The 13,672-nt window shown below is 37.9% G+C and overlaps 1 protein-coding gene and 1 non-coding gene across 5 annotated transcripts in view; both read left to right on the top strand.

Annotated features, from left to right (window-relative positions):
• The window catches only part of RSPO2 (R-spondin 2), a 228,149-nt gene that overhangs the window by 185,930 nt on the left and 28,547 nt on the right, over positions 1-13,672 (top strand). The gene's annotated exons all lie outside the window — the stretch shown is intronic.
• On the top strand, positions 10,507-10,578 carry TRNAC-ACA (transfer RNA cysteine (anticodon ACA)). The gene has a single exon. It is a non-coding gene; the product is annotated as a tRNA-Cys (tRNA).

A 13,672-nucleotide genomic window follows, 5' to 3' on the forward strand; every position in this document is an offset into this window, starting at 1 on the left:
AAAAATCTACTTTCCAAACTATCCCTTTCTTGAAAACTCTAAAGGAAATAAACCTCTGATGAAAATGAAATGGTAAAAAGTAACTAATGCTAATTCCTGTAAGATGTATACCGTGTAGACTCCTGTTCCTTTCGTCTCTTTTCATTTTACATCAAAACCATAGGAGGAAACCACACGCATGTTTAACATGTGTGCAAAGATTTCTTGTAGTATTCTTGTATTTTCATGTTGAGAGTGGTATTGATGACCTTAGTAATTTAAAGTAATTTCTGCTTCAAATGTCAAGTGTCAGTAGCATTTCAGATCTTCCTCTATTTGGTGTAATTGTCAGCTCTAAGCTCACAGACTGACCTAATACAGTCATCAGATATGCTTTGAATTAAGAGTTATTTGGCTAACTTCTGTAGCCCTGTTTGAAGCTGTGCAGTGTGTTGCCGTTACCAGTTTGCTTCTGCTTTATCAGAAACATAAGACCTGTATATCCCAAGAACCACTATGTGAAATTTTCCACCAGGTGGATGACATGTGAGCATATCTGGTTGCAAAACTATAATATCGGTAGTAGCCTAATTCGAACCATGCCTTTTATAATAGCTTACATTTATTAAGAACTTGCTTAAAGGAGTTCAAACAAGGGTGGTGACCTCTTGGACACCCATATTTTAAAACCCTTTTTTTTCAATCGGACAGTCCTTAAGTTGTTCATCTCTTATGCAACTTTTAGTATTTGGTAACCAATGATTCCACAATCAGTGTTATGCAATGAATGCCCAATGAAAGATAGATTGAAAATTCAAAACTTTTGGTCATTTATTCTTGTACACACACTTACGTGTGTGTGTGTGCGCGTGTGTGTGTGCGTGTGGCGGGGATGAGAGCTAGTGCTTTCTGTGCTGCATTCAGGGAAATGTTCAATGTTGCACTCGGCATTTTGTTTGACAGTTGTCACGTTGTTTTCATTGTCTCTCTATTTTGTTTATTTCCCTGCTTCTTAAGCAGCCTGATGAAATTGCATCAGCTAACTGGGATTGAATTTTGATGAGTGCCAAGTTGCTTTGATGAAATCTAGTGTGCTTATCTTAAACTCGACTTTATTTGGCTTTAATGCTGGTATTTTCCATATTGAGAAGATTAGAGCTTTTGTCTGCTACTGGAGATAGAAGCCCTGTAGGAAACAAAGATAGCTCAAACACAAAAAGGAACGACAGGAGAAGTTCATTTTATACTTTTGCTCCAGAACTACTGTCCACACATTCAGACTTCTTTTAAAAGAAGTGTTAGCATCCATTCCTTTTAATAGTGATAAAATCAGAATTAGCTCTTAGCCAAAACTACCCTCACCCGTGAACTTAGAGAAATAGTTTTCTTGTTGACCAAGAAAAAAGCTTTCGTGTCCCATTATCTGGATTTTCCCGAGGGGGACAAAAATATTTTGTATATTAAATACAAGATGATATTCCCTTTTGTCAACCAAGGAAACAATGGAGCTTTTAAATTGTACCTCCTAGTGATATTTTAGGCTACAAAGCCAGTACTATAAAGGAATTAAAGAATTTTGGAGTCAAAAGACTCCTAAATTTAAATCTTAATTTCTGTCTTATCACATAGAGGAAATTAAACTTGCTGAACTTTTGTGTGATTAAATTAGGTGATACCATTGTTACCAATGTCTCTCTTTGGAGTCTACGGCCATACCACTCTGAATGGTGCCCAACCTCATCTGATCTCAGAAGCTAAGCAGGGTTGGGCCTGGTTAGTACTTGAATGGGAGACCAGTGTATCTCTGGAGATCATTATAATGCCAGAATTTCAAGAGGTTTAGGCCACGATTGTACAATAGGATCTTCAGAATGTTCACAGAGTCTGAAATAGGACATTTAGCTCTTCAGCTAATATATCTTTCCCTTTTACATAGGATGCCAGCAGCTTCTGGTATCCCCAAGGCTTCTAAATCTAATGTGTATTGGTTGTAGAATTGGAAGAGATAGCCTACTTTTATTCCGTAACCATGGACAATGCAGCCACCCTCATCAATTCTTAAAAAGACTGGGGCTGCTCTTTGGACACTTGGAGATACTTATCTCAGTTTTCTGATTTGAGTCGATTTCCTAAAGTGATTTTAGAATTTCGACTTGCAAAATCTGGCACAGAACATGCCCACTCAAAAATGCTTATAGATCGTGGCAGTTTAATGGAAGACAGATAATTGGTGGTAGATAATTCAAGGCAGTTCTATAGCCCTGAAAGAAAGTTACGTATGTTACATTTCTTCAAAATCATCTGTTTCTGTACCTTCGCATAACCTAATTCAAATTATTTCCTTTTTCATGTTTTTTCTCTGGGTCAGTTTTCAGTGGGTATAACCTACCTGATCTATTAAACACTAACTATAAAGAGTTCACTTCTTAGTTTTACTGCATTGTATATAGAGTGTTCAATCAAGGACTACTTCAGAGTTACAGAATTACTGGGTTCTGCCAACTGTGAAACCAGGCTGCTTTTCTATTTAAAAACAGAATGTGTGTGTTAGTTGCTCAGTCACGTCTGACTCTTTGAGACCCCATGGACTGTAGCCCATCAGACTCCTCTGTCCATGGAATTCTCCAGGCAAGAATACTGGAGTGGGTTGCCATTTCCTTCTCCAGGGGATCTTCCCAACCCAGGGATCAAACCCAGGTCTCCTGCATTGCAGGTGGATGCTTGACCATTTGACTACTACTGCTAAGTCGCTTCAGTCGTGTCTGACTCTGTGGTACCCCATAGACAGCAGCTCACCAGGCTCCTCTGTCCCTGGGATTCTCCAGGCAAGAATACTGGAGTGGGTTGCCATTTCCTAGCCACTAAAAACAGGATAGAATCACCTAAATGTCAACTCCTCACTTGTTAAGTTCACTCATGGTCTGACTGATTTCCATTCTGATGGAAATAAGCCTTTATCAGAGTGGTATCTTATGGTGGAGTAAATTTCATTGCATTTAATATTTTAAGTAATTTATGAATTATCTGGCAAGGATTATCTTAGTGGATTTTACAGATGTAGCCCCAAAACACGAAATAAAAATGTTCCATATTTATTTATGTACCACGTACAGAAATTACCTCTGTATAAATGATTTCAATGTACTCTTTATTTATACTGATTTTTTTTTTTTTACTCACTTATTTAGCTGTTGTAGGCTTTCCTGGTGGCTCAGATGATAAAGAATCCTCCTGCAGTACAAGAGATCGGAGTTTGATCCCTGGGTCAGGAAGATCCCCTGGAGAAGGGAATCGCTACCCACTCCAGTGTTCTTGCCTGGAGAATCCCATGGATAGAGGAGCCTGGCAGGCTACAGTCCATGGGATTGCAAAGAGTCGGACATGACCGAGTAACTAACACATTTAGTTGTTGCAGATGTTACTATTATCACCATAATCTAGACCAAAGATCTGGTGGAGCTTCTGTATACCCAAGTCCTAGACTTCCATGCAGTTTGATTTAGAGAAAGCCACCACAGAAGATAATTTCTAGATGAAGAATATAAGAGAGTGAATTGTAGCAGCTCTGTTCTCAGGCTCTTTAATGGGTTTTCTGACTGTGGTCTACGCCACAGCTCCAGATGAGTTGAAAATAGTTACTCTGGAGTCTGAATACAATTGCTGTCTTCTCAGTGTAAGGGTTTGTTGATCAACAGGCTTGAAAGAAATTAACAAAATATGCATTTTTTTGTAAGATGCATGGTTTCTCATTATAATAGATATTCTACAAACCATGAGCCATGTTAACAATGTGATTCAAGATTTGAAAAGTTTGAAAGCTGCTACAGCTGAAATTATAAAGCAAGAACCAAATGCTGAAAGAAGGGAACAGGCACCGTAGAAAAATGTTGATGGCAATTTGCTTGAGGTTCATAAAGGAGGTATATTATACCTTTTTTTTTAATTGAAGGATAATTGCTTTCCAGTGTTGTGTTAGTTTCTGCTGTACAGCAACATGAATCAGCTGTAAGTAAACATATATCCCCTCCCTTTTAAACCTCCCCCCCCCAACAATGGTGCTCTTTCAATTCACTCCCTCTAACCCTAAAAAAAAAAAAAATTATCATAAGGGACATATAATTGGTGTTTTTATCAATAGCTAAAACAGTTCAGTGTATTTGATTCTTTTTCATCTGTTAAAATTTTTCAAGTTGCTTTTTCTATATAATGACTTTCCTTTCAAAACTGTGCTTATGTTCTTCAGATCTCCAAGTTCTTTTAAAATATATTTTTTAAATTATGATAAAACAGTACATATTTCAGGTATACAAATCTTTGTTGATATCCTGACTCTCCATTTGAGAGACCCAACTTCAGGAAGGGGCTTGTTGAGGCAGATCATAAATGGCTTTGGGCCAAGAGGCCATGAGCAAAACACCCACAGGCACATACTGGAAACTGAAGCTTTTCTCAGAGAAACAGACCATCTGACTTTTTAATTAGAAAACCATCTAAGTCTACACCTCAGTGTCATCTCTTGGGACTTCTAAACCAGAAACTAGGGTATCTTTACTAGTGTTTTTCTTTTATAAAACATGCCATAAAAATGTAGAACCATAGCCAGGGGAGAGATCAGGGGTAAGGGGGTGTGTCTCAAGGGATTGATAACAGGATTAAAACTTTACAGAAATCCTTTGCATTTCTGGCTAGCATCTGTTATAAAGCACACATACTTAACTTGGCTGGAGCTGTGAAACCTGGTGTTTCACATTTCAGGTTCCTTTTAGGCAAAATTCAACACTTGACCTTCTAAGCAGAAACGACCACCTCTGTGAAAATTTAAGAACTAGCCCTGAGCTCAGGAAAGGGTAGACCAAAGTGAGGGGAAACCCCCCTGGGACAAAGTGGTTTCTTTAGCCAGGTCAGTGGCAAAAGGCAGGATGCCTTTCAAACTGGTTGAAATCAAATATGATGTTATGATAGCAAAATGAAAAGGGTTTGGGGGTTACAAGCTATGAGGTTGAGGAAGCTGTGTTCTGCTGTGTTGACTTCTGAGAGGTCAGTTTGGATCTGTTGGTATCAGAGATTTCCTTAAAGTTATCTCTAGTTCAAAGATGATATTAAGCGTTGTAGTTTGTTTTGTTTTGTTTTGGGGAGAGATGATGTTTAGAGAAAAACACCCCAAATAGGCACTTTATTTTTAAAACAGCTGCAGAAAAATCAAGGATTTTTTTTTTTTTTTTTTTTTACCAAGGTTGTAGCCCACACTGAAGCAACTTAGCAGCAGCAGCAGCAGATGCTGCTCATCTCCTCATCACCTTTCCACACTGGCCTTTGAGATTCTAGATAGTTTGTTTTTTCTTATTATGTTCATGGGACATAATACTTGGCATTTAACTTACTTGGCATCTTTTACTTCATGTTTCTGTACAGATGAGCAGGTGCTTCATGGAGGTCAGTAACGTGGGGAAGATTACAACAAATTTATTTTACTTCTTTATGTTCAGTGTTCCAGGCTGTGCTCTTGCAAATGTTCTCTGTTTTGTGTGACTGAACAGCAAAACAGAGGCTAAAGCACAACAGAGACAGTTTTAATGCTCATAATTAAACTGCTGTTCCATGTAGCTGTCCCAGAATAACTTTTAAATCATTGTGCCCTTTGGTCTAGTAACTTTCTAGGTACCTTCTCTGCCGCCTCATTCTCCCTACTAAACATTATGTGAGGGATCAGCTGTACTACCAGGCCATCAAATGTATTCAATTTTGGAAGCAAACACTTCATGGTTGTTTAAAAATCCAAAGTATTCACATGGGGGAAAGTGTGGGAGGTTTCAAGTTTCTGAAACATTCTGCAGAAAATGAAGTGATAACAGTTCCTGCCGGTGGCCATATGACTCAATAATAACTGGAAGAAAAAAAAATGTTTGTTTAGGCTTGGCCAGAGTTAATGACAAGAGTTGTAATCTTATTTTTGCTCACAAACATGTTTCCTTTCTCCACAACACCTTTCCCCATCTTCTGTAGACACATCGGTCTTTGCTGAGACCTGGCTTCCCTCTTTGAGAGATGTGTTCAGCATGTATTCTGTGCTGATTCAAAGCTTTGTTTTGATTCCCACCATTCATTAAAAACATAATAACAGCAGAACCTCAAATCTCTTGCCACAGTACAATGTTAGCCTGTGTTATGGCAAAATGCGGGGAGCATTTGTGGCCGGCAGGCAGGGGTAGGTGCTTAGAAGGTTTTCATTTCAAGTCCATGACTTACAGCCTCAGTTCATCAAAATGCTTTACTCACAAAGATTTCAGAATACATTTGGCACCAACATGTGCTAACGTGAGTTTTTGTTGTGTTTAAATTCCTTCTCAGCTTGGTCAGCCAGATCTTTATTTTATTTTGGTGCATAGGCACATCTGTCATGGGTCTCCTCAGAGACTATATGCCTCTTGGGAGGGGCTCCTTTTTCCTGAACCCATGCTTTGTGTTTAGCTTCCAAATACATTTAACATTTCTAGAGCCACAATCAGGTGAGTTCCCCAATTTTTAATCCATTTGGTTGATAGGCTGGGGTGTTATGGTCTGTTTTATTGTATTTATTTATTTTCACTAAGTGGGTGGGATATTACAGCTTTAATAAATGACCTTTTGTGCTGATAGTGTTGTGGGCAAAGAGACTGTATATTTTGAAAAGAAAACCTTTAACTTAAATACATTAAGTAATTCTGCAGGAATTCATAACTGGAAGGTTTAAGATAATGTATTTTAAAGAGGGCTCCAAGAGCATTGCCTCGGAAAATGGTGGGTAGTTGTGAACTGTCACAAGAATGAAATTACTTGGACCTTTCTGGGTTAATCTTAATTTCTTAATATATTCAAGCTCTGAATTCATATACACTTGACAACAGAAGTCAAATATTTGATTCAATAAACATGCCAAGAAATGCAGCAAAGCTAACATTTTTATTTGTAACAATAAAACTGCTGAGTCTATTAAATGTCTTAATCTCTTCTAACTTGACATTTAAACTCTAAAGGACACTAAATTTTTATGTTACGAGAATGTTGCCTGAAAAAGCCCTATTAGGTTGCAATTTCAAGAATCCTATTGTGGACAGGTTCAGGATTTTAAGCAAACATACAAGAAATATCAGTATTTATATACCTCATTCATTCATATTCCCTCTGTATGTATATATGCGACCAAGATGTATATTTTCTTAAGTGGTCTGCTGAAAACATGGAGGGGGAACTCTCCCTGTAATATGGAACAAATCCATTTGGTGAAATACTCAGTTACTAAAAGGCTTGGTGATAAAACTATCCAGAAAAGTCATAATGTAGAATTGCAGGTTACATATCCAGTGGTAAATATTCCACCTCTGAACCATCTTGCTTCTTGATGTCCTGGCATCTCCAGTTGGTGTCAACCTCTTTCAGCCTTGATGCCACCACCACCTGGGCTTCCACTGTGGGGCCACCTGCTATTTCTGTTTCTATGTTTTGCAGCCCTCAAATGATGAGAGGCAGAAAGAGCAAAGGAGTAAAGAGAGCAAAGGCTTTGCAGTTGCACATCCGGAGACTGTCTCACCAGGGCTACCACTCATTAACTATTTGCCCTGGGACCCATGTCTGAAACTCTTGTTCTTTTCCGTGAAGTGGGACCTTTCAGGCTTTAGGGGGAGAGAGCACATAGCGTCTGTGTATAGCTCGTGTTTCCCGATGCTTACTGTTTCTTAGTGTGGGTCTGTCAACTCCTCCAGCTGACCCTGCATGACTTGCTAGGATGCTAGAGAGCTTCAGCTTCTAGAAAGCAGTCATACTATTCCAGATTCCTAGCTCCTTCTCTCAGACACATAAACCTAGGTCATTTATTCATGAGGCTCAGGGCACCTTCTGCCACTAAGTATTCAGTACTATTTTGTGGCCCTGATGCAGCATTCCTACGCCTTTATGTCTTCCTATTCTGCCCACTTAGTCGGGCAATTGTCTTTAATTCAGACCTGGTCACGGTTTCCTCCAATCTTGACTATCTTCCCACAGGTGTAAGGACTTCCCACAAATCCAGGACTCAGCAGGAAGCCATGAGATGGCAAAATTCAAAGATGAATATTAGATTATATCCACTTTGAGCCTTATCTCATGATAGGTATCTTTTGTACTACTACTATGTTTTCTGAAACAAGTTTTAAAATTACTAGCTTATAGATTTGCAGTAGTACATAATTTATGTGTATCTGGACATTTTTATCCATATTAAAGTCTGACTATTGTGTAAAATATATATTAAATTATATATATAATTACTTTATACATATTACATATAAGTATCATAGGAAGATATGATATAATCATAAGAATAAGAAGACACCTTGCAGGTAAAATCCTATTTTTTTTTTACTATATCTAAATATAAATTTGAGCACTTAAGATTTTCCTGCTTTGGGCGAGAGTTCTTTTTTTTTTTGGTCAACAAGGCTCCTAAACAAAAAAAGAGTTGTCATGAAAAAAATCAATAGCATCCCTAGTTACAAGTATTAGTCAATCAACCATAAGCCAACATGGTTTATGCTTCTGATGGAAAGGATTGTCACACCCGCTTCTCAGTCCTCAGTGTTTAGTTAAAGTGAAAGTCACTCAGTCGCATCCAACTCTTTGTGACCCCATGGACCATACAGTCCATGGAATTCTCCAGGTCAGAATACTGGAGTGGGTAGCCTTTCCCTTCTCCAGGGGATCTTCCCAACCCAGGGGTCAAATCCAGGTCTCTCACATTGCAGATGGATTTTTTTTTTTTACCAGCTGAGCCACCAGGGAAGCCCAAGTATACTGGGGTGCATAGCCTATCCCTTCTCCAGTGGATCTTCCTGACCCAGGAATCAACCCAGGGTCTCCTGCATTGCAGGCAGATTCTTTATCAACTGAGCTATCAGGAAAGCCCTATATAAGTAGGAGTCAGTAAATATCTGAATGAATGTAGCTATGTAAAATGTTCCTCCTTTGTACTTTTTTGAAGTTTTTAAATTTTGTATGAATAACATTATCTTAGTATTATAATCAGGAAAAAATACCCTAAAGTTATTTTACAAGAAAATATTTTTGTGATTATTATTATAAATGTACTAATATTTTGAACTATTTTCTTAGTTCGAGTAGTAGAATTACTATATCAAAGAATGTTTTTTTAGCCAAAATTCATATTGCCAAATGTCTTTCCAAAGGACTTATGTGTATTATTGTGCTACTGGCAAAATAGTATTAGCCTTGTGGTACAACTTGCCAGAACTACGTGTTCTATTTTAAAACAATTATGTTTTGAAAAATATTTCATCTGTTTTCAGTTATATTCATTTATTAACGAGGGGGCTCCCTCTTCTACTCCTTTGTTTACCAGCTGCGCTTTGTCTTTTGTGAATTGTCTTTGGAACCTTTGCCCATGATAGGCAACGAGCATGTGTATTTATTAAGAAGCTTAGGAAAAAAGAGATATAAAGAATTATGTGGTCATTTTATTTTTTAAGATGAAGGTCTAAAACCTTCACAATGGAAAAGAGTTTTGAAATGATCACAGCTGGTTATTTATGACTAGATTGTTCAGTCTAAGTATAAAGTTTTTAACTTTTAGATGGATTGAAATGAGTACAAAGTTGCATAAAAATGTTGAATTTCTAATCTTTTGTGTTGTACAATGATAGTTTTAGCTTCTGCTCTTGTCTTCTAAGCTTTCTAAGCCTTGAGTAGTGCCGATTAAAACAAACAGAATTAAGGGGCTAAATTAAGCGGCTAAAACAAAAAGAATTAAGCTTTTCTTTTGAAAAATTGTTCTAAGAAAATGAATTTTAAAATATTCCTTTGAGGTAAAATTTGGCATATGTGTTCCCCCAGAAATCTGTTCACAGGTTTCAACATTTTTTAGAATTGTTCATGTGATGGTACTTACAATTTTTTTTTTAACACCAATTTGTATTATTTATATGGGTGATAAATTGGAGATCAGCATTTCTTTTAGGAGCACTGATGTAAAGGAAAGAGATTGGATCATTTCAATAAATGTATATTTCATATGTATTTGAAATATACATGGCAGAGGATGAGATGGTTAGATAGCATCAATTCAATGGACATGATTTTGAGCAAACTCCGGGAGATAGTGGAGGATAGGGAAGCCTGGAGAGCTGCAGTCCATGGGGTTGCAAAGAGTCAGACATGACTTAGAGACTGAACAACAACAATATTTCATATGAACAAATATGCAGTTTCTTTGGCCAGTTTCTTTTCAAAAGTTGACTGTTTTATGTGAGCTTAAGTTTACTTTTACAGCAGACTTAACATGTATGTGGTTTTGGTTGTAATACTGGAAAAATTATGCCATCTTTTTCATGTTGATAGTAACAATGTTCACTTAAACTCAGCATCAGATCAGAGAGGCGTATGTATATATAAGTGGAAACTCCATGAGGCAGTGTTCTGAGGAGGTTGCATAACGGCTGTTAGTCTTTCTGTGAACGACAGGCTCAGTAGGATAGCTGGAACTTAGCCTCATCTAATGCTTCCCTGGTAGCTCAGCTGGTAAAGCGTCTGCCTACAATGCAGGAGACCTGGGTTCGATCCCTGGGTAGGGAAGATCCCCTGGAGAAGGAAATGGCAACCCACTCCAGGATTCTTGCCTGGAGAACCTCATGGATGGAGGAGCCTGGTGGGCTACAGTCCATGGGGTCGCAAAGAGTTGGACACAACTGAGCGACTTCACTTCACTTCACGTCTAATGCTTCAGAATCCTCCAAACCTGATTCAGTCTAAGGTTGAGGAAGTCACAAGCCATGTGGACAGAAGACCTCACAATCCTAGTGAATTCCTCAGCCCAGCTGGAAGACTCTATTACCTCTTAGTCTCTAAGCTCTTTCTCATTTTTTACAGAAGTTATTCTTAATCTTGACTCTTCAGATGACAATATCTTCCCTTTAGGACAGACAATTAAACTTCCTTACCTTTCTTTCCATGTGTATATTTTCAAATACTGTACCTACTCAACTTGCATTTTCTCATGAAAAAGACAAACCTTTTTCTTTCCAGGCTACCCCAGTATTCCTGAGTCTTGGCCCTTCTCCTCAAGGTGTTATTTGTCTGTTATGACCTTTTCTTTATTATATCTTCCCTCTCAGTGACTTCATTACCCTAACCCCTGACCCAACATTTCTACATGTATTGATATACTTCAAATTTTAAAACATTTAAAATGACTTCTAATTCTTCTTTCAATAAGCTCTGCCACCTACTATGTCCTATTTTAGAGACTGGAATCACCTCTGACTCATTTTGGCCTGGAAATCATCTGACTCCTCTGTTATCCTTATTTTCCATATTCATTTGGTCACTGATTCTACTTGATTTGAGCTTCCTTTGTGGCTCAGTTGGTAAAGAATCTGCCTGCAATGCAGGGGACCTGAGTTCAATTCCTGGGTTGGGAAGATCCCCTGGAGAACGGAACGGCTGGGTACCCACTCCAGTATTCTGGCCTGGAGAATTTCATGGACGGTAGTCCACGGGGTCACAAAGAGTTGGACACGACTGAGTGATTTTCACTTTCTACTTGATTCTAGCACCTCAACAACTTATTGAGCACTCCTTGTCTTTGTTCAGTCCCACTCTTCCTTCGTTTTTCCTACCTTGACTTCTTTAGTAGTTTCTTGACTGGTCTTTCCCCCCTCTAACTTTAGAAGAGTACCTATTTAGTATGTGAAATTAGAATCTAATTTCATCCAGGTATTACCTTGAAACAAATATACAGATTTAAAAATGTTGCTGACATTTTTAGATTATTTAGTGATAGTCTTTTTAAAAAAATACATGTTGCATTTATTCTATTAGTATCACCTCACTTTAAATTTTAGCCAACATCTTGTTTCATATTCATTGTTAGTTCCTAGTTTTATGTAACTGGACTTTTGTAAGGTTTATGTTGCTTTTCTATTTTTGGTATCATATTTGTTTCTGTAACTTGACACCAAAAATGATTCAATTCGTTTTGGGAGCACCAGGCATCCAAACATAAGTAATGTGGAGTGATAACATTCATGTGTTTTGACAGCATTTAAAGGGAAAATAAAGGAGGCTGTGTCAAAAGTGTACTGCAGATCTCAAATTACCAAGGGCATTACAGGACTTTGGCTATCTTGGAGCTACAAGTGTTGCAAAGCTATGATTTGGAGGGTATGTGAAGAATAAAGACCTACTTTATATTAACATTTCTTTTTACTATAAAGGAAGTAGCATTAATTTAAAGAGAGTTAGTTTACACAAAGTAACTCTTGTCTATTGTTAGCTTCAATTTTCAGTGTAAGATTAATAAGAATTATTAAGTAGTTTAAACCTTAAGTTTGCATCTCGTAATTAGCTTAATTTTGTGTCACAGGTTTTAATGGGAGCCGTCTCAGCTTTTTTATCCCCTGGCAAAGTGCTATCATGTTTCTAGCCTGGGTAGAGGAATGCTAGATTTTATGTATGTCCTGAAACAAGTTAGCACAGTTTGGTTAAAACAGCTGCCTGAATGATGAGCAGCAAATTGGATTATAAAATCCTACTTGGTGGTTTAGCATGTCAGTTAGTTAAGTTAGGATTTGAACCATATCGTAGTCACACGGTGGTCAGGACCAGTCTGGTAACAGCTCAACCTCAGTGCATGGCTCCGCTATTGACGTAGGGGATGGTGTTTGGGCCCCTGACAGGAAGCAGTTTCTCCAAGTGCAAGATCAGAGTTGTGTGTTTTCAATAAGGCTTTGTTGAGTGCCTGCCATGAGTTAGATGACTTATTTAGAGATGAAGCAACATTCTTCAAAATCATTACAAAACCAAGACTACATAATTTTTGGTGTTTTTCTTCATCGTGGTTCAGACTGCTTCTGTCATTCACAAGAAATCCTGGTGGCAACACGGTGTCATGAAGGACATTTATTAGGTCAGATGTCTGAGGGACTCACCATGTTCATCAGCTGAGCAGTTGAAAGACTCATGGTCCTTCAGAACTGGAGACAGTGGGACAGTACAGCAATTAGAGTGACAGAGATTGGGCTAGCAGAGCCTGGGAAGTTGAAACCCTCTTCTTTTATCTTTGTTATTCTTTCAAATCTGGTTTCCTATTCTCCACTCCTACTGTATTTCGAACTCTTGAAACTTTCACTTAACCAGGCATGATGACATATTGTTGAAGCTTTGGAATTTAGGTCCTGGTTCCTTTACTAGTAGCTGCTTAACTTCAAGTCCTTCGTTTACTCATTTGTAAAATGATAACACCCACTTCCAAAGTTGTAATGAAAACTAAGTGGATCAATACATGTGAAATGCCTGGCGTAGTATAATACCTCACATGGATGTTAACTAATAAGGATATTGGTAATATCAGTCCAATTAAAGAAGACAGATAAAAACAATTTTAATGGCACTCATCTAGAGAGAGGATCCAGTATAAGGAGAGCACAGCAGAATCAACCAGATGACTTAAAATAGGTAGCAAAATAGACACGTAGATTTTTTTCTATGAATACTCTAGCTGAAAAGAGATCGCATAATCTCCACTGGCAAAATTTTCCTCACTGGTAGATACTCTGCCTTACAGCTTCTTAAAAAAAATCAGAGTTAATAGTATAGACAGAATGGCTTCACATTTCCCTTCATAGTGGGAAAACTATTTGGGTGGGTAGAAAAAAGTAGAAGAAAAAGC

This window comes from Bos javanicus, chromosome 14 (genome assembly GCF_032452875.1).
Source record: "Bos javanicus breed banteng chromosome 14, ARS-OSU_banteng_1.0, whole genome shotgun sequence".
Taxonomy (NCBI): Eukaryota; Metazoa; Chordata; class Mammalia; order Artiodactyla; family Bovidae; genus Bos; species Bos javanicus.